This window comes from Rissa tridactyla, chromosome 2 (genome assembly GCF_028500815.1).
Source record: "Rissa tridactyla isolate bRisTri1 chromosome 2, bRisTri1.patW.cur.20221130, whole genome shotgun sequence".
NCBI lineage: Eukaryota > Metazoa > Chordata > Aves > Charadriiformes > Laridae > Rissa > Rissa tridactyla.
This window is the reverse complement of record NC_071467.1, coordinates 133,672,413-133,698,322: the sequence shown is the minus strand read 5'-3', so window position 1 is coordinate 133,698,322 and position 25,910 is coordinate 133,672,413.

Below are 25,910 nucleotides of genomic sequence, written 5' to 3'. Positions count from 1 at the left end.
GACTTTGTCATGCTTGGGTTGGCTCAACGTTTGCATTTACACCAATCCCTTTTTTATGATCATTCTGCTTTTTTAAAGAACATCTACAATTTCTACAGCTGCAGTTTTCTGTCTTGTCTAAATATACTTTAAATCTGGTAATATTTATGTGAAAGATGCAAGGAATGTGTCCTTCATTGTCTAGTTTTTCCCTGATTTTTTAGGTGTTTCTACCTTTTAAGCAGTTGTGTTCAAACAAGGCAGTTAGAATGCAAGGAATTACGTCCTGATTTTGGGAGAGAACAGCCATCTCAATTCCCAGTGAAGGACTGCATCTCCATACAAGATCAAGACTGACAGCTTTCCACATAACTGGTAACTCTGAAGGATGGAGCAGATGAGGCTTCCTATAAATGGCTGGCAGAAATCTCTCGATGACAGGCCCTCATCCTCCTGGGGGATTTCAGCCACCCAGACATCTGCTGGGAAGGCAGCTTAGCACTGTGCAAACAATCTAGGAAACTTCTAGACTGCTGAGGGGAATTTCTTAGCACAAATGCCCACCAAATCATGCTTGACCAGCCCGATTACTTTCTATGATGGAATGACTGTCTATTGGAATGGGGGAAGAGTGGTGGATGCAATGTTGTTTGACTTTAGTAAGGTTCTCATGCCATCGCCCACAGCCTTCTCATGTAAGGGACTGCTAAATGCATTGAAACTTGTCTGAACTGTTGGACCAAAACACCCAAAGGGGCTTCTCAATGGCTTCACGTTCAACTAGCAGCTGACAAGAAACAGACTACCGTGAGGTTGATACTGGGGTTGACACAGTTCAGTGTGTTCATCAACAGCAAAAGCAATGTAACAGAATGTGCTTTTAGCAAACTGGGAGGAGTAGTTAACATGCAAAGCAGTAAAGATTCAGTCCAGAGGGGCCTTGAGACACCTGAGAGTTGAGACAACATAAAATCCCTGATGTTCAGTAAGAAGTGCAGAGGCCGGCACTTGTGGCAGAGTGACCTCATGTATCAGTACACGTGGGGAGAAGCAGCCCAGCTGAAAAGCTCCTGAGGATCACAATGGACACCAGGCTGAGTGTGAGCCAACAGTGCGCTCTCACTGCAAATGAGACGAATCCTGTACTGGGCCATATTGCAAGGGCTGAGGCCAGTAGATCAAGGAAAGTTATTATTCCCTTACGCTAGATAATGATGAGACTGTACTGGGAATATTTGTATCCTTGGGTTCTCCAGTTCTGAAGGGATGTGTAGAAACTGGAGAGGGGCCAGCAGAGGGTTACGAAGGTCAGGGACATAGACTGCATACATTTCAAGGAGAGGCTGAGGAAATTGGTCTTGTTTAATCTGGAAAAGAGGAGGCAAAGGAGCAGTACAATAGCATCCTGCAACTACTTGGAGGAGATCTGTGGAAATGATGGACCCAAGCTCAGTTTTTAACCGATTTTAACTAAATCTTTTTTTAACCAGCTGCAAGGGCCTAATACCTCACTATACTATAATTGAAATCGTAGGAATGTCCAGCTGTGCATCTGGATGCATGCTCAGGCTATGTCCAAGTCCATATTGGGATGGAAATGCCAGAGAACGCACTGTCCCTCTCCCCCTGTTTCCTCCCTGTATTCATCCTTAGGCCCATCCTCCCTGATCTCTGTGGGAGAGAAATCTGGACACATGGGTGGGAATGCAACTACAGCATGTGGTTAATCAGTGGCCAGGATTGTGGGCCAAGTGACAGTATTCCTAAGACTTTAAGGACTTAAAGTGTAGTACCTTTCGTTCTACAAATTCAAGTAGCATAATTCATGTTATGTAATACATTTTATTTGAGCAATTGCAATGATTTTCCATTCTTCTCCTATTCATTTGTTTTCACATAGTTCTTCTGGTATTAGCTGAGGTTGTTCTATCTAGGAAGGACTAATTGTGCTAGAACTTTCACAGCATTCACCTTTAATAAGGATTTTATCTTAGTTATGTATTTCTTTTGTAGAAATTAGATTTTCTGCCTACACCTGAAAAAATTAACAGCCTAATTTCTTTTAATATAGGGACTGAGAATTAAATAAGCGAGATGTTACAGTCTAAAGCCAGATTGTAAAGGTGTACATTGGTTATAGTAAGTAGCACTGAATGGTTGTTTAATATAATGGTAGTTATTGTAGCGCTGCTTCTAACAAGTTGGCCTTTAGCTACAACTGTCTTGTCTCCTGCTGCAGTGTGGATACCTTTTACCTTGAAATCTAAAGTAGTTTTCAAATATTCATGTTTTCATACTGGAACACTTTTTAAAAGCTACTGTATTGTCTTCTGCTACCATTAATTACCAAAGGTTTATTTACAAGACAATAATTAATTATACTTCTGGGATGCTCAAGAGTCTAACATAAATCAAAGCAGACTTGATAAGAAGCGATGAAAGTCTCACATAATTAAGCAGGGCACTAGAGACCAATTGTTTATAGAATGATTTTGCTGGGGCTAATTGACACTAATTATTTAATCTGATTTTCTTCTTCCCCGAAATGCTTCTACCAATTCACTGCTTTCGGGTGATGGCACAAGCATATTTGACTTTATCAAGGTGTTCTCACTGTATCAATACAAAGGATTTTCAGCTATTACCTTCACTAGACTTTTTTTTTGTAGCCATGCAAGAGAGAAGAATGGAAAATGATGATCATTAAGTGTAGGTAATAATTTCTTAATGACATGGAGTATTAAAGTGTTGTAAAGGCTAAGCAAGGTAATGACTTAGTTGATGATAAAAGTGAATTCTACAGCAGAAGCAGCCTTAGGAAAACAAACATAAAACATATTTGCAGGCCAACTGATAGTTTAGCTCTCTTGGTACAGCTCTCCAGCTACTACAAAATTTAATAACAAATTTATTTCTAGGTAATATCTGTAACATTTCCCTGATGCTTAACTATCTCGTGTTGATAAGTATCAACATGTGGTACAAGAAACTGTTGATAGAATTCTTTAATTTCTTGCAAGGAACTGAATTCAAGGTTTAGAGATGTTACTGAATCTCTTGTGCTGTTTTACTGGCTTACCACTCATCTGCTGGAGCAGAGCATCATCATGTCATACAGTTCTGCCATGTCCTGTACCCACATAGAAATAGCAGCAAAGCACAGAGACAATCAAGTTAAATAGCCTAATCCTAACATACTTTTACATTATTTCCAGACTTGCCTTTTATTTTATAGACATAGCGTTACTTGGTCAGTAACATACTTGGAAAGATGTTTATGTGTATTTTTAGCCTGCTTTCTTAAGGTAACAAGTTTAATGTTCTGCATCTACCAGGATGCCCGGAGACTTCCTTCACCAAAGTTTTAATTCAATTTAAAGATCAATTTAAAATGGATCTAACAAAGGAAGAGATAGCTCAATTATATGAATTTCCAGTGAAATTTGTGAAAATAAGTGTTTGTGTAGTGGAAAAAGACATGTATTAGAATCCCCACCGAGAAAATAGCTTCAATATAAGTTCATATTATTAAACATCAGGGAATCCATGTGGGATACAGCCTAAGACTAGATACACAACTGATGTTTCTTATGCAGTATTGAAGTAATTAATGTAGCAAAGTTTTTGGTCTATGGTTTGCAAACATTTGATTTCAAGCAGATGAGTGTGTTTCTTCTTGGTGTTTGAAGTTAAACTGGTGAGAATTTTCAGCACCTAACTATGTAATGCTCTAAGCCATTGGGCTACCAAGGTACATACATAGCCCTCAACCGCAGCGTATCCAATTCACATTCATATTTAAAGCTGCTTTACTTCTGTCTCTGGAGCTACACACCACAATATTTCAAAGTGCTTTTTTCAAATAATTGAATCATTTTCAAAATTCAATGTATGATCCTGTCCTCAAGACGCTGTGTTCTGCTCTGTTCCTACCTATCTATCAGAACATTATGAGCTATCAGGAATTAGCGTTGCATTCTAACACCAGTAATTCAGATATCCTGATTATGATTGGTACCATTATTATTTTGACAGCGCAGAGAATGCCTCAATGGCTGCTGCTTTTTGCTTCTTCAAATTATTTTTCAGGCTCTACTTCTGACTACAGGAAGAGTTTCAACAAGTGATATTGGGTCAAGGTTTGCAAAGTAACCCACCCAATAATTCTCAGAGTGAATACAGCTTGACTGGGAATATTTGAACAGTGGTCACCTCTGGTAGTAACTGCAGAAATAGTGGCTTATCCAGGGCATTGATACTAGAACTAGTAAATCACTTAACTATATCCTGACTAGGTCATTACAAATATCTATTACTAATTATTTTTTACTAAATTACTTCATAACCGAAATCCTTATTTATAGTCAGGGTTTTCCTATCTTGAAATCTGTACATAAGAATTCATATCCCACAAAACCTCTACTCGATGTTACTGCTGTGTTTTTGAATGAAACTTTGGATGCTTGGATAAAATGTGCTGTAGTGTATAAAGCTGTGTATATGCAAATAAGAGCAATAACAGTAAGTTGTTAGTAGCAATTATTAATACTTAATTATACATTGAGAAGGAATTTAGGACAGCTGGCTATTTTCTTACATCTTATATCAAGAAATCTGTTAAAGTGCTTGTTAACAGAAGTCTCACGCGAGTGATGTTCTGCATGAGACAGAAATGCTGGTAAGTGATCAAAACACAAAAAACAAGAGACCCTTCACTTCTCTCAGGTGAGAGCTAAATATCTGTGTGTCTGTATATCTCTATATATACATGCATAACTTTTGTGAATTCTTTTCTCATAGATAGTAAGCCACAAGAACGCAACAGAAATCATTATTTTCTATCTCCTTGTTTTTTTATCTTGATGCTGGTTTTAAACCAACTTAAATCAATTTCAATTGAGTTTGCTTGTATGCACCTTGTAGGAGAGATTTAATCAGTCTGTTATAAATTTACTTTTAACAGGCAAGGTAAAAGATGGTTTAGTGTTGGAATCTAATTATCTGTATATAAATGGATCTTGTATAGAGAGGCAATAGAACAGTATGGTTTTGAGGATATCTCAGAGCTGTGCTTCATTTTTGAGAGAAGGATATTGCATTTTAAATAATGACTTTCTAAATGGAGAAACTGAAGCTGTGAGGAAAAAATACATGAAGATGTAAACTATAATATGAAAATATGAGTAAGTAAGCATTTTAAGGTGAACGTGAAGGAAGACTTTAGGGCTAAAATGTGAAAAACAGGTGTGTGAGAGAAAGTACCTAAATCTATAATTTGTTATTTCAGCTATGAGTATGATATAGACTAAGGATTTTTTAGGTGATTTTCCAGAATAACCAGGCAAGCTCATATTTAGACATTTAAAATAAATGTCCCAACTTTTCAAAAGCACTGTGCCATCACCAGCCTAATTCTAAGACAAAATTCTCTGTATTTGCTCAGCTTTTCAGTATATTCCAGGGTGGGATTCGAGTTGATGGCTTTCATCTCTAAGCCCTTAACTGGCTGGGGTGCCAGGGTGGAGGGTGGATCTCTCCTTCCCCAGGACATGCTGCTGCAGCTGCAGACAGGGAGCGTAGCTTTCCAGGGGCTGCGGTGTGTCCGGGGGGAGGCACAGTCCAGCCACAGCTTGCTTTGTGTCTGAACATAGGTGCATACGCGCTTCTCCCCTCCTTGCTGAGGCCACTGAGGAAGGTTTCTTTACGGACAGATTTTTTATATTAGCTGTTTTATGGGACAGGTCCCGCAAGCACTAAAACCCATTGGGAAGGCAGAGAATATTTGCTATGAACATGACATAAATGTTAATAACCATACAGTCAACATATTGCATCTAGAGCACGAGGAATTAATTTTGTTTTCAATCACTGGAATTGAATAACCAGGCCTTGCTCCGTCAAGGTGTTTTATAGGTTTAAATTCCAGTATCGTCCAGTAGCAAAGTTCTGTATGGCCACAAGTAGGGTCAACAACATGATGTAGACTTTGTTTAAAGCTGCTGTGGCAGAGATGGAATCTGACAGTCCTGCTAAGCTTCTCCTAGGAGAAACCTGGCGAATTAAATACACCAAAGGCAACTTATAGGCTTAGAGGTAGCACAGGGATAAAATGCATCAGTGGATGTTGGGTGCTTAACAGCACAATGGAAATGCTATGCTCAGAGCCATTATTGGGTTGTTCCTGTAACTGCAAGATCAAGTTCAGAGGTTTTCAACTTACGTGAGAAGTTTCCCAGGCCAGAAACTCATCTGCGCTTACCACTTTTAAACAAAACTGTAGGTACTTCTCATTGATCATAATTGGCCTCCCTGCATTGTCTTTGATAAATAACTATGTTTTTTGTGAATGCTTATAGTCTCTCGTCCTTTCATCTTCTTGGGAATTATGCCTCACTGTGTTAACCCACAAGGATGCACAGAGTCACAAACATCTGCTGCTGAAAGGAGACGGGAACCTTGCTGAGTTTATTTCCATTTGAAAAGAACGTGCGCTATTCCCACCTTCACAAGTAAGTTCAACCTATCTACAAAATAAAAATCATGTCCCCTCAAATACCAGCCTTAGGTACAAGTGACTCATTGACTCCAGTATCTGAATTGATTGAGAACTTTTTGTCAGTGATTCTATACTTCGTACAGCCCTAGAGTCTGTGCTGCTCAAATACAGCATCTGTGGTACATGTATAATGAAGTACACATTGTGAGGAGTTTCAGTACAATCAAATTTGGGATGAAGGAGTTGTCAGACCTTTGCTCATGCTGATGTCAATAGGAATTTGTACCCTGTGTAGCTTTTATGAAGAACAGCCTGCTGCTGTATGCTACAATGCCACAACTCTACCTCAGGATCAAGGATATAAGAGAATAATTTCTTTTTCCTCTCTTACGTCGAGCCTGGTAATCAATGGGAAGCAAAGCAGAATCAATTTTAATTGATCAGTTAGGTTTTTAAATAATTGGCATTCACTCCAGTCTCTCAACAAAATAACAACTGGTGTTCAGGGTTTGGCATTTTCCAACTCTTTTTTCCAAGCGCATGTCACAGCTTCTGTAATGCAGCAGAAGCCCCCAGGATACGCAGCACAGCTTCCCACACATCCTGGTGCTACAAATGAAACTGAGACAGGTATGAAGAGTGTGATGCAGCACCAGGGCATGTTTTAGGAGTGCTCTGCTCAGTGCAGAGTCAGATTCACCTTCAGGTGCTGTAGGTTTTGTTCCTTTGAATTGCTCCTACTCATTCTAGCGCTGTAACGAAGCCAGCTTAGCTGCAGCTCCAGGCCTTGTATAAATGCAGGGGTCTAAAATACTGACAATGACACCATAGTTTATCTATCTCTCACAATCTGCATTTTTGTAGAATTCTTCAGAGCACGCTAAAGTGCTAACAGCACCAGCAAGAGCAACAAGATTATAACTATAGAATATAATTTATTTGTGTAAAAATATGGACCAAGTAACACTGATGCATGCACACTTATTCTGCAAGGAGCAGAGGAGGCATTGATGACCTTTTTCACTGTATAAACCTCTCTTCAGGCTTCTGGGGATGGATTTGAACACAGATGCAGCTGTCGCATTCCTGGCCCCTTTGTGCCTATGGTCACTATTGAGGTGTTCATTCAGCATTGAATTAGGTAAAATTGCTGGTACATTTTTTTAAATAACACCTCATGTTAGGTGACCTCCATTCCAACAATTCATCAGAATGAGTCTTGATCTTCTGAGGCTGGATTATGAACTCTTTGGCTATCAGTGCTGCACGCTTTCCATCGATGTCTCTGTGCAGTTGCCCCAAGGCTTATGTGACAGCCAACTGGGACTTCTAAAACGCTCTGCATAAGATCTTTCTAGGTTCTAGTCCTTCATCTTTCTCTTTTTTCATTTCCCAACTCTGCAGTGTTAGGAAACCTTTGTTATACAGAAGTGTTGTGCCATAAAAACATTACAAGTTATGAGGTGCTCAAGTTTATGTGTGTTTCGAATCTATTGTTGGCAGCATGGAGTCTTGGGGACCCCCCAAGTGGTTACCTCTTGGAGAGGAAAAAGAAGAGTACCCACAGGTGACCTGAAGTCTGCCACTGTACTGTTGTAAAGCTCAAATACTTGCTGGCTGCCTATTCACCCAAGTGTATGGAAAAACATGTACCTGAGACATGTAATACTGGTAAGAAGGCATTCCGGATCCTGCATTGTGGACAGTGGTTCTTAATTCACTATCTGATATTGTGGCTGGATTTATGTTGTTTGGCGCCTACTGTACGTGCCAATTTTTTATTGTGTAAATATGACAGAAGCATATTGATCACCTGTCCGAATTGCTTAATCAAACTCTATTATCCTGCTAACCATAAACTAGCTAACAAAAAGTTACTGCCTCAAAATGTTACTAACTATGGATTGGACTTGAATAAAGAAAGTAATCATTCATGCTCTTTTTCTTGGGTGTGATAGAAACCTCAGCTTCCTGTAACCAAAATGTTTTCATACTTTGCTATTAAGTCTCATTGTAGTTTTGTCTACTTTTATGTGAAGTATACTGATTTATTAGAAAGCTCACTCCACGGTAAACTGATAATTGGATGCTGTTGAAAGAATGAGTTTCATTGATCTAAGTCAATGACCACAGACATTACTGAAGTAAACCTCTTAACAGTGCTGGGGCGTATTTTGGCCACAATCAATTTTTGTGAATATTCCCCTTGTAGGTTTTTTTGTAGTATTTGGCACTATCTATCTGCATTGATCTAAACCTGGAGCAGATTTAATGTGTAAAATTTATCTTGACAGAAAGTTTCATTACTTTTCAGTTAATGCAAACTTCTCTTTCTTTATAATAGATTAAAAACCTGCTGTGACAATCTGCGCAAGTGACCTGTGGGTACCTCTTGCATCAGTACGCATGTGTCATAGATAGAAAAAGGAGCTGGGCTTCCAATAAATGAGACATTGCACTTAGTGATGTTGAACAGAATGTTTTGTAATATCTGGTGTGAGGAAGATGCCAAGTATAAAGACTCCCTTCTCTTCTTGCTGCTGTTGTTTTAATTCATAGGGTAGGTAAAAGAGCATGGGGCAGTTTAAAGTGAATTAACTATGTACAAATTAGTAAAGCTAGTTAAGGCCACAATTTTACTGAAGAATTTAACTTCAAACCTGTGACTCATCTTACTATTGTTAAAGCCAGAGTCCTACAACTCTGCTTTTGTTAAACAGCATGAGTTTCAAGCTAAGTACCTCCTTCAGGTGATTTCAGGAATCAAGCCCGATTCTTTCCTCCCCTGACAGCATATACATGGCTCAACAGAATTGCAGCCATTTTAGCATTAACCTTCATTGACTCACTGACAGAACGAACCCAAAGGCAAGAGGTGACCCATAGAAAGACCGGAACACCGGAAAAGCCTTTCTTATATTTTCAAAGACGTTTGAGTGCTAATGTTTTAAGGTGGATCATCAGAATGTTTTAATTGCAGTTAATGCTTAGAAATCTGAGCAGAGAATTGCTGTTGAATTTTAATCTTAAAGACCATTAATACTAAAGCTGTTTTTAAAAGAAGACAAATTTATGTGCTGCAGATAAGATGTTTAAGTTAACAACACCTCCAGGGAGGTTTGCACTCAGTGTGGAAGCATCCAATTTGCAGGTGAGCTCTGAGAATTTGAGAGAGAGAGAGAGATATATATGTATGTAAATATATATTTGAAATATTGTTGCTGCTGAACTAGATATACTTTCTGAGTTCCTCAATTTTATTTATGTTGCATTATGTAACAAGTGAATTAATAAGAATTAATAAGTGGTGAATAAGCTTTAGTCATATTCTGGTAGGGATAGGGTTCCAATGTTTTAAACACACGCTATCTAGTTTGTGTTTCACTTCTTTTGGTAGCTGCTTCTCATTTCATGATTCTTGGCTGGTGTAAAAGCATATTTGTTTACAAATAGTTGCATTTGCTTGAAATTTATTCCTGGAAAAAAATCACTTGTCTTTAGCAATTATAAAAATCTGTTTTTATGAAAGGCAAATTCAGAAATACCTTTGATTAGGCAGTCAGTGCTGGAACGTTCTATTTTTAATATACCAGAGGGGGGAAATATTTGCAGGGTAGAAGTTCCCGGATTTAGTTAAATGCACTAATATCTAAAGACAATTATTCAGCAACACAAAAAGTTTTAAATGTCTTTCCTGAGTAGTGTGAATTACACCTATTTCTGGAGAGAATTGCTGCCATATTGTTCCTCCTGATTTGTGGTCTGACTCTGAAGATGAACATCAGGCTGGCATGGTTGTTTGTTTTGTTTTCAAAACCAAAACAATTTGTTTAAAGAAGCTAAATCCCTTTAAAAAGAAACAAGAATATTGCAATGCAAGTGGGAATGATTTTGGTTGATGCTGAAAATCTTTATAAGAAGGTGCATCACGTGGCTGGGAGGTTTCAGAAGGGGAAATCCAGCCCTCCCGGCAGAACAACAGTGCTTTGCATCACCAGGATCACTGTCAACCTCTTTGGGCCCTTTATGGGACTCACCTGTCTGAGATGGAGCAGTTAGAGCTCCTGAGTTGCTGACTCTGAATCCCTAACCCTGTCTACTTTGGCACAAAAGGAAACCTATTTGCTTCTCTATCCTTGACAGCTGTGAAAGCAAAGTTCTGAGAAAACCAAAAATATTTCTATGATTTTAACTTCTTTTTCGGTATAAAGGACACCTGAAAGTGAGCAGAAGAAAGCAGTGCTCTAACTTTCTTATATTCCAAAAGCAGAATTAATAGAAAGGTCATTGAATGGTTGTTATAGGTATCTATAGAAAGGAGGTAATCAAAGGAGGTGCAAGTACCCATTCAGTGGGAGTGGACTTTTCAAGAGATTTGATAGTGGCAGAGTTAATTTCCCTGGTGACCTAAGTGAGATAGCATAGTTTTATCTTTTTCAGAAAATTAAGGGTAAATTATCTGGTTCAATGACTCTCACTAACTACATTTAGATAAGCATTTGGTGTGTTTATTAAGTTGTTTATTTGTTATAATAATACTAGTGATCTAATAAAGATAAGAATTTAGATGGAAGTCAACAAACTTCCCATTATGCAGCTGGCTCATTTCAAGCAGTGAGAATAAATTAAATGATAAAATGCACTCTCTTGTTTGATTAAGAGACCAAAATTAGTCATTGTGGAAGAGGAATGTTTCAAATTGTAAGAAGAAGCTTTCATTCTCTGTGCAAAGAGATAGACGTACATGTGCAGTGAACAGTCTAACATTTTGTTGCACTATTGCATTATCTTTAAAGAAAGAGAGGACTGGAAAGGGCCCATGTTTCATAAGCAAGACCGTAAATGGCTTGTAATGAAAGAAGCACAGTCCACTTTTGGGAATGGATATTAGTTAGAATAGCTGCGGTGTTATACAGGGTAACAATTTGTCTTACTGCAGCAAGATATCTGGAATTTCTCACAGAAGAAATGGGAGAATTTTCCACTCTGCTTTTGAATTCTGTATAGAATAAATATCTGTTCATTACCCTGTATCTGTATGCACACACAGCGAACACTGAAGCCTGACTATCAGAGAGGAAGAGATTAGTCTGTGTCTGTTAAACAGTGAAGTCCTCTAAGTGCTTTTATATTCTTTTATCTTAAAAGCTCAATCTGCCCTTGTATATGCAATCTGCAATGTGGTGTATCATCAAAAGAAAAGCATGTGTAGTTTGTGCATGCATGTGTAGTAATTGATTTTTTCCAAGGTACTTGCCTGGGTGCAGTATTGCATATTTTGAGGGCGAGATCAAATCATAAAATAGTGTTGCAGAATAAGCCACTGCAAATATGGTAGTGATAACCCGAGCACAGGTGGCAACCAGGTTGGGAATGCAGACATTTTAAATCAGTGCCCTTTCTGGGAAATCAAGATATGTTTTGGTGATAGAAAGGTCTGGGAAAACAATTGTGCCAGAAAACAAATAGGCCTAGGCACTGGCCTTCCTCTTAAAACAAGCGGTGTGATGGCTGTCAAGAGTGAAAGCCTGGCCTCAGCAGAGAGTGGGCTTCTTATGGCCTTGCCAGAGTTCAATTGCCTACTGCCTCTCTGGCAGGATTAGCCACTGTGAGCCATCCACTGGGACCCATAATTGCAAACAGTGAAAATATTTCATAAAGACAGTTTAGGAAAATGCAAACGTTTGCACTGAGCAGATGATATATAAGAAGAAACTGAGAGATCTGGGTTTCTTCAGCCCAGAGAAGAGATGGCTAAAGAGACATCCATTTTCTGTCTTCATCTCTGTTATAGAGAAGATGAAGCCAGACTCTTCTTGTAGGTTGCCCAGAAAGGCTGTGCAATCTCCATGGAAATATTAAAAACTCATCTGGATGAGACTGTAGGAAACCCAATCTAGCTTTGAAGTTGCCTTGCTTTGAGTCGCTGCTTTGAGCAGTGGCCCCATGGCCTCCTGGCGTCCCTTCCAACATAAACTACTGTATCATTTAAAAAAAAAAAGAAAAAGAAAATTGAAAGTGAATGTAGACCTCTTTGCACGGCCAGTCGAATGCTCCCCCAAAAGGGGATACATTCATACCTACACTGTATGCTCTTTGGGGCAGGAATTCACTTTTCAGTTGGGTTTGGAGAGTATCAGTAACAGTGGGATTTCCTGTCCTTGGCTAGGGCTCTACTGAGCTATAGCAATGCAATTACCAGAAAAGATAGTTTCCATCAGATGAAAAAATTAAGGAGGATAAAGTTTTGCAAATATCTAAACTGTAGGATATCTGATAATAAGAATAGAGATTCCATCAAAGTCATGCCCTCAGATGAGAAGGAGGCAGACTGACAAATCAAAAGATATTGCTTTTTCAGAGAGATGGCCAATCATGTGATGAGTCTGTGACTGTTGGGGACAGAGAACAAATGTGCTGACTGGACTGTGACAGGTAGTTTGGATGTCTTGTGATGTGATTTGACATCTTCTTTGTGATTGTGGTAGTGTAGATGGCTTTGATCAAAGCATATGGCCCTCCCATGCATCTTTAAAGGCAGTGTGGCTTGCCCCAACTAAAATTTGGTCACTTTTGGAGTAAGGGAATGCTTACTATGGAAACAAAAGTACAGACAAGTGTTATCCACCTCACTACCAAAACAGTACCCTTTCCTGAGGAGAAGTGACAGATGGCTTACCATGCGTAGCCCTGTAATTCACAACCTGCTTTATGTGGACCTCCTGGCTATGGCTTTCTTCTCTCCCTCATTTCCATTTCCATTCCCACTCCCACCATCCCCTGGGCCTTTGCCATCACCCTCCCACTCTCTCCCCATTCCTATATTGTTGCCTCTCTCCCACAGCCCTGGGGCTGCTCCCTTCCTGCGCTTTTCTTGTAGGCAGAAGCTGAACTGCATGTCGGGGGGGACGGCAGCCGGCGGAAGGTGGTGGGGAAAGCCACACAAGACACTGCAGTGCCGCTCCCCTTTATCCACATTCTCGTTAGTGTTACACATCTCAGCTGCTGGGAAGTAAGCCTGTTATAGTTTGATGTGGGGATGTTTTTTACCCCAAACCATAATTTTGTTTAAGTGAGGAGGGAGAGCGAATGTGTAAAATGTTCGCTTTGTTTACACAGGACGCTTCATGGCAAGTTTCACTCAGCTCCTTGGCTGTGATTTATTTTGGTTGCTGCAATGCAAAGCCTACCCGGCTGCACGTGCGCTGTCAGAGAGTTTGTGTACATTTCAGAGGAGGGAATTTGGATAAATACAGAATCCTCCTGAACCTATATCCAAATATTAATTTTTTTGAAGTTCAGTAAAACTTGCTGAATTCTTCCAGCATTTGGTTGCAGTGGAGGTCAGAAGTACTGAAGGTGAAAAACCAGAGAAATGAATCATGTGTCGGTCCTGGAATGACAGGAAGAAGGAAGTGCAATCTCTCCATCTCTTCTTGAACCTTCCCACCTAAGGGATATAGACCACAGAGGTCATGTAAAGTTCAAACGCAGACATTTCCAAACTGAATTTCTTGAGATCCAATCACATTCAAATGTACGCAATTCCCCCTTTGAGTGCTTTTCACCTGCTTCCCTTAATTGCTTCAGTGGCTGTTACTGTGATTGTAACAGTGGTTGCTTACGAATGGCCCGGGTAGGTTGGCGTGTGTGTTTCTGGACAGTTATGTCAGCGTGTTTGAATGGATGCTGGCACCGGCTCGGAAATTTTACCCCTCGGTTCAGTGGAAAATGTGAAATTCGGAGCGAGCTGTGGCCCACTGCCATTTGCAGGCTGTGAAGACAAGGGGTGTTGCGAAAGGACACGTGTCGCCCGCAGAGGCTCAGACTGTAAAATAGGTTTGGGAGAAAGTGCAGCTCCACTTTTACTTTCTGCTCCCATTGTGGCACGCACTGGGCAGAAACCTTTGGTCTTTTGAAAGCCTCCTGATTGCCTTTCTCCTTAAATAGCCCTGCATGGCAATAGAAACTGAGTGGCTCTATTACACAGGCTGGGAGATTTGTGCAAGTTTTCCTTAAGCTGTAAAAAGTTTTAATTTTATGAACTTAAGGAATGCTGTAGTTGAATACTTTAAAGTTTCAGGTCACTCTTAAGATTAGGTATTGAGAATTAAAATGAAAACTAAACTTTGAACCAAAACACTGCACTATTTTTTTTTTGCTTTGAATAAAAGCAGATGTTGCCCAAAACTTACTCAATGTGTAGCAAGCTTTATAAGTACCTTCCAGTCAAATATTCTACCAGTAGAAACCTAGAAACATAAACAGATACGCAAATGGAAAATGTTGGTGATGATTTAAAGGCAAATACAGTTACAATAAAAATGGGGAGGGTGAAGGATAAAAATCTGTCATGGTTTACATTGCTCTAGTTGCCAGACTGATACATTCTTTTGATTTTTAGACGGGATCTGCAGATTAGGGGGAACTGCTCAGAATGGGTAAAGTCTCTTAACAATTTAAATCAGGGTAAACCCCAATCTTAATAAAACGAAGCCAATATTAAAAAAGTCCCAAAACAACAACCTCACATGAGCAACTGGTTTTACTTTCAGCTATTTTTAACTTTTTTTCTCAAGGAAGAATTTTAGTTTAGTTAATGATTAAGTTTAAACCTGTTGCTATACAGAGAAAACAGGCTTTGTAGTATTTGGGGGGGGGGAGGTTGGGGGGATGGGGTGATTTCCTTCCTTGGCTAGTCATGAGGATGAATCACTTATAGATTTTGCGACCTTCCGTGGGGAAAAGTCTAGGCTAACTTTGCAGTGGGGATATATTTAATGCGAAAAAGTTTCTCTCAGCTTTGCAGCGTGAGACGACCTACTGATTCAGCTGGAATATTCCAAAGAGGAAGATGTACTTACTGAGGACTAAGACTTGCTAAATTAGCTGAAATTACTTCTTTAAAATGTATATGTAAAGGGAGGGAGAGAAGGAGAGAGTAACAAAGTACAGTGGGGCTTGGAGAAAAGAACTGTGTTATGGACGTGTTAAGTGAGACTAAGCAGGACGGGGAAGGTCAGCCTGTAGCGTGAAGCAAAGGGCAAGCATTAAAAAGAAATGCTACTGAAGAGAAAGATGAGAAGGAGCATTTGAAAGCAAAGAATTGGAGACCACGGAGTGCTGGTGCAGTAGAAAGCATCGCTTTCTGAGTGCTTTTTACTGGAAAAGCACAATTTTGTTTTTAGGAAGATCATGTGTTTTGATCAGTCAGTGGCAACACAAGATGCACTTATGCAGAAAGCAGTGGAAAAATCATATAGCATCCAGTTTGTATGATTTATTCCTGTTGAAATTTGATTCAAGGGATACTTCTCCTTCTGTCAGCTAGGTGCCACGAAGTAGGGTCTGGCTATCGAGGGTCTGGGGTTTCCAGGGTGAAGGAGAAGCTGATACCATCAGAACAATTTCAGGAACAATTTGTAGAAGATTTCTTCTTGATTAAAAAAAAACAACCCAAACCGTGTATCAACTGGTTTGGAAAGGGCTGTATTTCAGGTTATGTATTTGCAGCAGAAATTGGGGTTTAGCAGCATTCAGTGCCACTGTGGAGATAGGGCTTGCAGTCTCTGACTATGTAAAATCACTAGCTACTGTTTGATAAAGAAAAAAGATAAAATGTGACTGGTAGTGTTTTTCTGAGGCTAAATAATATTTTGTTTTCGACTGTATTTTCAATACGTGACCCTAATACTTATAGGTAACACTGCTGTAATGAAGTGCTTCCTGGGATACTCTTTTCTGCAACTTGGTCAGAGGAAACTGGCAAGAGTGTTTGTAAGTGAAGGGACCAAATGCGTCTTTTTTTTCAATATTTTATCACAGATGGGTTCCTTGTAAAGTAATTTTTATCTGCTATTTACTTGTGAACTACAAAACATCTTCATGTTTGTTTTTCAGGTTCAGTCTGTTTTTGAATTGAAATAGTTCTAAGGCATTAGATATTCTACCAGGTAACAATACTTAAAAAAAAAAAAAAAGAACAAAAAAGATCTATTTTGGAAGAATATCAATGCAGATTAAAAGTTATAAATATATTTAAGTGGTAGTAAAGGTAAGAATTTCAGCTGTACTTCCAAATAACTCTTTAGTAGCTGAATTCTTACACAGTTTATTGAAAGTGATTCTATACCAGAAACTGTTTATCAAAATATATGACATAAGAATAAACATCCTTTTTGAACAGCAGGAAGGATTCATCTCCAGAAATGTTTGCCAGGCCTGTGAATGTGTTGAAATTTGTCACAGAAGAGATCAATAAGTGGGCACTGCTTGAAAAGTAAATCACCTGGGGAGAGCCAGCGAATTGTCATTGTAGTGGAAGTATCTCACTAGAAAGAGGTATCTGTCCCTGTTCATTAGAAAGGAAAATGAAGAGGGACGGAGGGAATGAGGAGGGTGGATTGACTAATATAAAGAATAACTGTGGGGGGTTAACTCTTCCTGTTTGTGCTGTCAGAACTCGTGCTTTGAGTTAATTGATGTCTTTGGGGACCCCAGAAGGAGGTAACAAATTGTCTCCTCGTTGTACCAAATTCACTGACTCGACAAAGTGGTTTGTTCGAATGCAGAGGGAAAGCATTAAATGGAGCTAAAAAATATATCTGCATTTGTATCAAATGCTCTTTATTAGGATTTGAGGAAATGTTGAGAGCAGTGAAATGATAAAAATGGCTCATATTATTCCCAGGAGTTATGTAGGAACGCAGTAAAGAAAAGCAGAATAAACCCAGCCGATAAACAAACAGTAAGACCCCCTACTCAAAGCCTATTTAAAAACAACAGGGCTTGTTCAATTAATTTCAGTGGGCTTGGGATAGGGATCTAAATGGGCGGGAGGGGGAAGACCTCTTGCATCTCATGAACGAAGATCTTCCGCTCTGGACAGTAAACCTGTAGCAAATACGTAGAACAAGTCTTCTGAAAATGCAGCAGATCTAAGAAACTCACCAGATTTTCTCTTTATCTCATTTTGCTGTATTTTGTTGACACTAGGGAAGGCAGATCAGAAACAAGACAGTGCAGTATGTAGAGCAGGAAAGGAACGGAAATCACATCTGTGAAATCTAGTGAAATTTAACTTATTGGAAGTAACAGGGATCATCAATTTTATCTAGATTTTCGAATAATTTAATTTTTAAAATGGTCGGTATTCATACCTTCTCTGGAGTTTGTGTGTGTGAAACTGCACACGCAATAAAACACTTTATGGCTGCTGGGCAGTAAAATTTCACTAGTCCTACACAAATTTAGTGTTTGGTGAAATACAGCCTGTGAAGAGCAGGAAATCCCAAAGACACGTGCAACTTTACAGCCGTAGAACTGTGTTTTGTAGCTGGCCTAACAAAGGCTAATAAATGAAACTAATTCTGGGGTTCTCCAGACATTGTCCAAAAGGCGATATTGATTTCTGAAACTTGAACATCACAGAAAAAATGCTGTTCTTCAGCAGTAAGTTTCTTAACCATGACTCTGCCTGTGTTTTTCCTACACTCTTTTGGCTTTCCAATATGCCTTTTCCAGCTTCTTCAGCACGCGAGGCAAGGCTCTGATTGACAACAGCTGCATTCACTACACAGGCCCTGGAGAAGGCTCACCCTGTGAGTTACATTCCCACCCTGTGTGATAAGAAAAGAGGATGTAACTTTGGTGTAAATGTGCTTAAATACCTCCGAGATGTTAATGTTCCAGCAGGTCTCTTCTAGTACCCACAGTCTTTAACCCTAGATCATAATTTAGGCGCGTTATGCTGTCTGTTCTAGTACCTGCTAAGTTTTAAGTGTTTGGTTTTTTTGCTATCTTATTATGGGATGCATATCAATAGAAAACAGTGCTTCTGCTTGTGACCAAGATTCCACATGGACGGTCATTTTTGAATGCTATTTTGTTTAGCACTTTGTTTAGCTATGCTCTGCCTTAATACTTTTGTCTTTAGTTAAGCATTTCTAATGGAAGTAGGAGTACTTCTTTCATTTTATATTTGAGAACCTGAAACAACTCAGCAAATCAGACAAATTGTTGTCTGGAAAATGGAGAGCAAATTTGGCAGTCTTTTTTTTTCTCCTTCATACACACCCAAAGGAAAAGAAGCAGTTATCCTGTGTGGTTAGTGTGTTATTGACACAGCCTGAGAATAAAGCTTTTGCATGAATTCACCTTGCAAAAGTCATTACAAGAGAGTATGTGTGTATAAACTGTTGGACACAAGGACTTTATCTGAGCACTGCTGATATCTCCGCTGATAAACTGATATTGCATTTCTTGCTACTGCTTTCTCTGAAGAGCCATAATAGATCTGTACAATCACTAGGGAATAAAAACATCAGATAAACAGTTCTTAGTATCTGTCTTAAATCTCTCCCTAATTGACCAAATACAGTTCAGTACTAGTTTAATTAGATGTCTGTCCAAAAAAGAATCAAATATCCATTCAAAGCCTCAAGTGGTTAAAATAGATCTAGAGGTTGTCAACCTGCAAATGTTCCCATTCACAGAAGGTGATGTGAGATGTTGTCTGGTTTCATTTTGCCTTTTCCAGGAACTGGTTCCCTCTGGCAAGCAGCTGCTATGTCCTCTCTCTCTTGTCGCCGGTGCCATATTATTTGTAAAGGCAGGTATTTGTACCACTGTGGTCTTTCTTCTACCAGCTCAGAAGGCACTAACTACCATTTGCTTCACTGTTCAACATTTTGTGTGCTTTTGGATGAGTTTAATGGCAGAGAAAGAGAGACAGGAACGGCTTCTTGTATGAAGCAAGGTAAATTTAAAATGAGCAAAGCCTGGTTTTGGTGGATTATATCTGACATGGCGGAGAAATGAATAAGGCATGAGGGTCTGGTGATAGAAATGAAACTGAGAGCATGGTAAGGTACAAAGGAAATAATTCTAGGTCTTGTCTTACGTTTGTTGTCTACCTCTCTGCACTACTAGCAGAGGATGCCTGACCGTAGGGGCTGTTAGGTTGTCCCAAGTTTGTCAGCATTCTCACAAGCTTTCCCCTAAAACAAACTGCTCAACAAGCAAGCAGGAAGTAAAGAGGGAAAGTAACTAGAAAGTGATGTCCTCACCCTCCAGATGATAAACCATGTGGTCCTGAAGGTTTACTTTACAACCTTCATTACTAATTGCATCTATTTGAATAGATGGGTTGATAGGTCTGTGAGTCCATTACACATGCTCTGCTTATAATTCTTCTAGATGTCTTTATAAAACTATTATCCTGTAGCATTCAAGTGTGTTTCCAGTAGTGCAGTAAGTAACATGACTGACGTCTGTCACGTATGATTTGTTCTCTTCTCTCTGAAAACATACTTATGTCTTGCTCTATAAACTCCCTTCAATCAAACAACTCATATCAAAGTTATTTTAAAAGGGGATTTATCTCTCCTACACAAGGATAGACTGATTATTAATGCAATCGGCAATGATATTTTTGTAATACCTGGAGGCTGTTTGACCTGTGAGCAATTGTTGGGCTTGCTGGAGCTGGGTGGGCTAGCTTTTGGAATGAGTAGAGATGCCGAACTATTTTATGAACTGAACTGGTTTAAACAGGAGAAGCTGATATACAAAATTCACACTAGCCATAGAAGTGCACGAGCTGCAACAGAGGGATAGTCTTTTGGGCAAGTTTACTGTTGTTTCCTTCACTTAACAAGGAATGTGCACCATACGAAATTGTGTTTTATGGGACAAAGTCAATCTGCATTTTACTTTCTTCTCTTGAACAGTGAGAAGGTTTTTTGATGGGACTGATTGAACATGCAGGGGCTATGAATTTTATTGGTGGAGCTTTGCATAGAATTGAAATAGAAAGTCAAAAGAAGGTCAAGGAATGGGAATGGTATTGCCATGTGGGGAAACACAGAGCTCTGAGAAGGGAAACAGACTCAGGAAATGAAAATGCAGGAGTGGTGAGGAAGAGTTTACCTATTGGAAAGCAAAGACTTCATGGTCCAGCAGTTGAATCTGCCTGGTCTTAAGTTGACCAGCAGCGCTGTTAGATGCCAACAGACGCCAACAACCAGTTCTATCTGTCCAGTGCCCAGCTAATTCCTCCTCTGGGCAACAAAAAGAATAGGTGTTCATAGCTTTTTTTATGCCCCTCTAGCACCCCCATCTTTCTGTCCAAATCTTAGTTGCCATATATATTTTGCATGACTATGTGTCATGTCAAGGCCTGTGACCTTGCTGCCCTCCAGTCTGCTGAGCTCCTCACTTTGTCCTTACTTTCACAAAAATGTATTGAAGAATCAAGACATGCACCCAGATGAAAAAGCTCTTACTGAATTTTTTTTCTTCAGCTTGTTTCCAACCCCTTGTTTCCCGTCCATCCCCTGCCAATTGATACATACCGTTGCAGCAATGAAGACTAATGAGCTACAAAGACACGCTATGAACTTGAAGACTCCAATAATGCAAATTCAGTGGGATGAGGGGAATAGGCCACGCATTGGTCATGTGAACTTCCAGCCTTTAATTCCATGTCACTCCTTGATATACCAGTGATGGGCTTAAATTCTCATTTTGGGTGGGACTGTGTAGGAGACTGGATAACACTTCTGATCCTACCAGCCAGTAAGGGACAGTTCAGTTTGGCAATAATCTGTGTGAGCACGTGGAATAACAAGAACCCCCTCTCGGGCAAAAATATTGTTTGGTGAAACTGTCTCTGATGAGAATCATTTGTTAGCAGGCTTGCTTACTGTATTTTGTTAATTTAAGGATAACGTTAATTTTAAGATAATGAAATATGCATTCTCCCTGGATCTGGAGACAAGCAATAAAGACGATTTAAAGGACAGTGCTTAATAAAATTTAATGTAATTACTGTAATTCTTAAAAAAAATAGGAAGGGGAAAATTTGGTGTGGAGTTTTTTTGTGTACACACCAGTTGCGTAGCTGCAGCACAGTTTTAACGGGTCTTTCTCGGTGATGGCATCCAACTGGCAAACCAACAACAGTGAGATACCAGTCTGCAGAGTGCTACAGCTTTTCCTTAACTCTCTGCCTACTCCCACCATGAGGACAGAGAGCTAATTTTTTCCTTCACTGCCTAAGGACCGTTGCAGCTGCATTAAAGGAAAATGTGGGATTTCTAGAAAGAGTGCAACTTTTTGAGCTGAATGGTGAAGCACAGAGTCTACTGCAGTCCCTAATTCTGACTTTACGTATAGAGACCCACTGGGACACCTTCCTCTGTGCAGGGACGAGGTACAACTCAAGTCTTGCGTGTTTTCTGCAAATACAACTTTGAGCTCAGCAAAAAGGGCAAAAGCATCGGTATTCTCAGGAGCTCTGGCAAGTGTGCCCTGCGTGTTCCCTTGAGATATAAAGGATGAATGAAATACTCTGCTTCTCTGAGACAAAATTATTCTTGGAGCCACCTCAGTAGCGTGACAGTCCTCTACCACTTAAAGGTGGCCTATGCTTAAATGCAGTCTGTTGGGTCACAGATTTTATCAATGGTACACCTGGTAAGCAGATTGCAGCTAAGACATGTATCCCTTTGTGGCACAGAATGTGTCTCGTTTAGTGAGCCTGATACTGTGGTCCCTGTGACCTACAACCGATCATCCATTAAATCTAATTTCCGTTAGATTAGATCTGGCCCTGTGGTCTACCTGAGCATCAACTCAGTGCCAAAATTTCTCAAATATTTTTATTCTTCAGTAATAGTTTGGCTGTTATAAAATCTTATTCAAAATGATGTAGACGTCGTGCAGGATCAGCCCAGAGGAATTCAATTAAATTCAGCACAATTGTGTGTTTACTCCTTCTTGTAAGACCTAGCAGGGTTCACAGCAAGCTTAACTTTCAGTAGAAATCTGTTCTTGCCCGGAAGGTGCAAATTCTGAGTGATATTCCTGCTTATTTACTAAGAAAACAGGAACAAAGCATAGAGTTGTACATAAGTAGAGAAATTAAATGGACACCTACTGTAAAGGCAGGCTGTTTGCGTGATAAATAGTTGAATGTATGTTATACGTTAACAGTAATTGTAGACTAATAGACCTATCTTTCAATAGACTTTCAATAAGAAGGAGATATTCCAACTACTAGCTCTAAAAAATAAAATAAATGCTAATAAGGAGAATTCTCATCTTGAAAGGAGATGTAGACCAAAGAGAGAAAGAAAGCAACTTTTGAGTGAATATTGGCTTCTTTGAAACTAAAAAATAATGCTGTCCAAGCGAAAGAGAACCAGAGTATTTAGCAAGTTGCCAAGAGCATAGTCCTTGGAATTGCTAAATGCTTTCAGCTGTCATTGATTTCAGTGGGAGTGCAGAATGTTCAGAAGAAGGAACTGATTTCATATCTCTTGAAAACAAAATACGTCCTGGGGAGACTTTTCTGTTGTGCTCAGCCCAGTGGCACGGGAGCACACCCAAGACCCGCTGATGGTGTGTGAGGAGGAGAGTCAAATTGTGTGGCTGGTGGGCAGTACCCATAGGGGCTGGAAAGCCAATTTTTTAGCTTTCTGCAAAGAATATCTGTACAAAGAATTCTTGTTCTAGTTATGTGAAAGGGAAGGTAAATGACTTCTAAAACGCTATCTATATTTTAAAGTGACTCAGAGACTGCAAATATTGTATACTGATGTGTTGCTCTCCCAGTGTGTGCCTCCTACTATAACTTTTCATACCAGCAACCAACATATATTAGTTGCTGTTAAAACTAGTACTCCCACAATATTAATGCCTGTTTAAATGTCCCATAAACAGTAAATATTAAAGTTTTTTAGAACTTTACATGAAAGCAGGCTTGCAGTTGTTAATATGCATTTAAGTGAACTCCTAATTCTACTTCAAAGTTTGGCCTGCTGGAGGGTGGGAATGCCAAGGGAACAATGCCAAACGTCCCGAGCCGAGGGACTGGAGACGGTGCCATGACCCAGCCTCCCTGTTTGTTTAGCCAACCAGTTCCATTTTAAATTATCAGATTAGTAGTCCCACTCCTAGCTTCCTAAAGAACTCCAGAGGGAATTCGCACGTACTTTTGGACCAGCAAAGAAACACATCACTTCTATTGTAGAGCAACAAGAGCACATCATAGACCAACAGGAGCACAGAAAAGGAAAAAAAAATCGTAAGGTGACTTGCACCAATAGAGAAAATTAAGCTGTCAGTAACCGATGTCTTGCCTAAGAGTTGGAGATTCTGGTCAGGAGCATGAAGATCTCCCACTGAAGTCTTCACCAGCCTTGTGCCAGAAAATAAGGATCTAATTGCTTTCTAAATATAATTATCATGAGCAGGTTAAGTGAGATCTTCAAAAGTGATTGGTGAGCTTAAGTTCCTTGATTCCTAAATACCAACATTAAGATACCTTAAAGTGTCTTGATGTCAGTAGAATACAGAACACAGTAGAACTGCAAATTAATATTAATTTCATATTATATTTTTTATTAATTATTGAAACATATTTTAGAAATAATCAGGTGAAAATTGTGTGCGCATCTGGAAGTACAGGATTTTGTAGCCGTCTGCAAGCTGAGGAAACATTGCCCATCGTACCATTTATAACCATATAACCATTATGGTTATCTGCTCTTTCTCAATTGATCAAAGCCATGGAAGTAGGTGGGACATCCTATGGCAGTTGGGACTGCCAAGGGTGGTCCCCAATACAGGAAAATATGCATCAAAGCATGGAGCTGGCATTCCTTTTCACCCATACTGCTTGGCATAATAGTACAGTGTGTTCTTGAGTGTAGGTAAATGACATGAGTAGCCAGACCCATTCCTTAGAGTATAGCCTGCTGGAATACTGCACAGAAAGGTGTACCCACCACACCGTCTGCTTGTGGGCTTGTTAGAGAATCCTCCTGGATAAATCTCATTTGCAGGATCGGAGCCTTTAAAGATTAGTTCACTCCTTTAAAAAATTTTTTGACAAAAGACATCCATCAGAGTTGGTTAATGGTTATTTAGCTTCTCCAGTTGATCCATCATTTTTATTTCTTCTATATGTCTATGGCTGATGGTGGTTCTCCATTATTCTCATTAGATAAAGTGCAATGTAAGCAAACATCAAGCTCTTTTTAATTCATTTTCCTTATCTGGTTTGTGCTTGGGTGATGCATGCTCATTGTCTGGTGATCAGCCTACTTCAGATGTACCAGATAATTTCTTACTAATTTACTGACATGGTAGTTGCTTTATTCTTCAGATTTCTTTTTTGTGTCTATAATTTCTTTCATAGATTTTATGCGCTAAGGTTTGCTCCCCTTCATTAGAGTCACTTAGGCTGCTAAAGGGACACAAATTAAAGTAAAAATGTGAAGCTGATGAATATGTGAATATTGTTGCTAGGCATTACCCTTAATATTACTGTATATGAAAGGGGGGAGATGAGTGAATAGGATACAGAGGTACTTTGAACTCATTAAACTACTGTGCAAGACTTCAAGGGTCAAATAGTTGTAGCTTGCAGCTGTTAATTTTTGTTCCTTGAGGGAAGCTTTATGCACAAGCACAAAGACACTGTGGTCTTGGAGTACTGTAATTGCAGATCTGTTGACAGTATTTTAAAACCTTGAAGGTTATTCATGCTGGCTTGCTCACCTGCAGTAAGTTCTAAAGTCCTAGAGCGAGTGGAGCTAAAGTGGTAATCAAAGCAGCGTTTTGTAGACATGAAGCATTTTAATTCTCTGGAACAGTTCATTCAATAAGCCTTTCCTACTGGAGATTTTATTTACTGTGTGACTGGGATCTAAGCACTGATGATGGAAGAGTGGCTTTGTGAGAAACGTGATTTTCCTTTGGTCTATGGCTTTCTGCAGTGCTGGTGAGGGGCTGCAGTGATTCTGCAGTATGAAAGTAGGAGTAAACTTAGCTTCGATATCATGCTGGTTTTACACTCATTTAAGGGCTTTCTTTAGTTCATCTCTCGTGTGTTTCATGGTGGTGTTGTCACTGTGTTCCTACACCGTAATTTGCTTGAGCACTGCTACTTTATCATAGAAGAAACTGTAAGGTTCAGCGATCCACTGCACCACCACTTCCATTTCCTCATTACAAAAATTGACCTTCTTGCTGTTGTTTGAAAGGGCTCAGACCACTGTCATTCAGACTTCAAGACTGGTGAGCAGTAATAATAGTATAGGAAGTAGGAGCAATAGTTAAAGCAGCCTGGCATTGTGCTCCCTTCCTGGAATCCATTTTGAATTTCACAGTACAGGCAGCGGGTGTTCTTTGCTACCTCCAGTGTGCATTGTGTTTTGCTGTAATCCCCTACTTGTCATTAAATCATTTAAATGTATTAAGGCAACACACTGCAGGAACATTTTGCCATGTTTCTTTTGCTTTGTGGGTGATTTTCCTCAACCTGTTTCAACAACCCAGAAATAGCACAGCTCTATTAAAAAAAAAAAAAAAGAGTAAAAAAAAAAATAATGATGGATACTTGTTTAAAACAAACTGAGAAGATTGC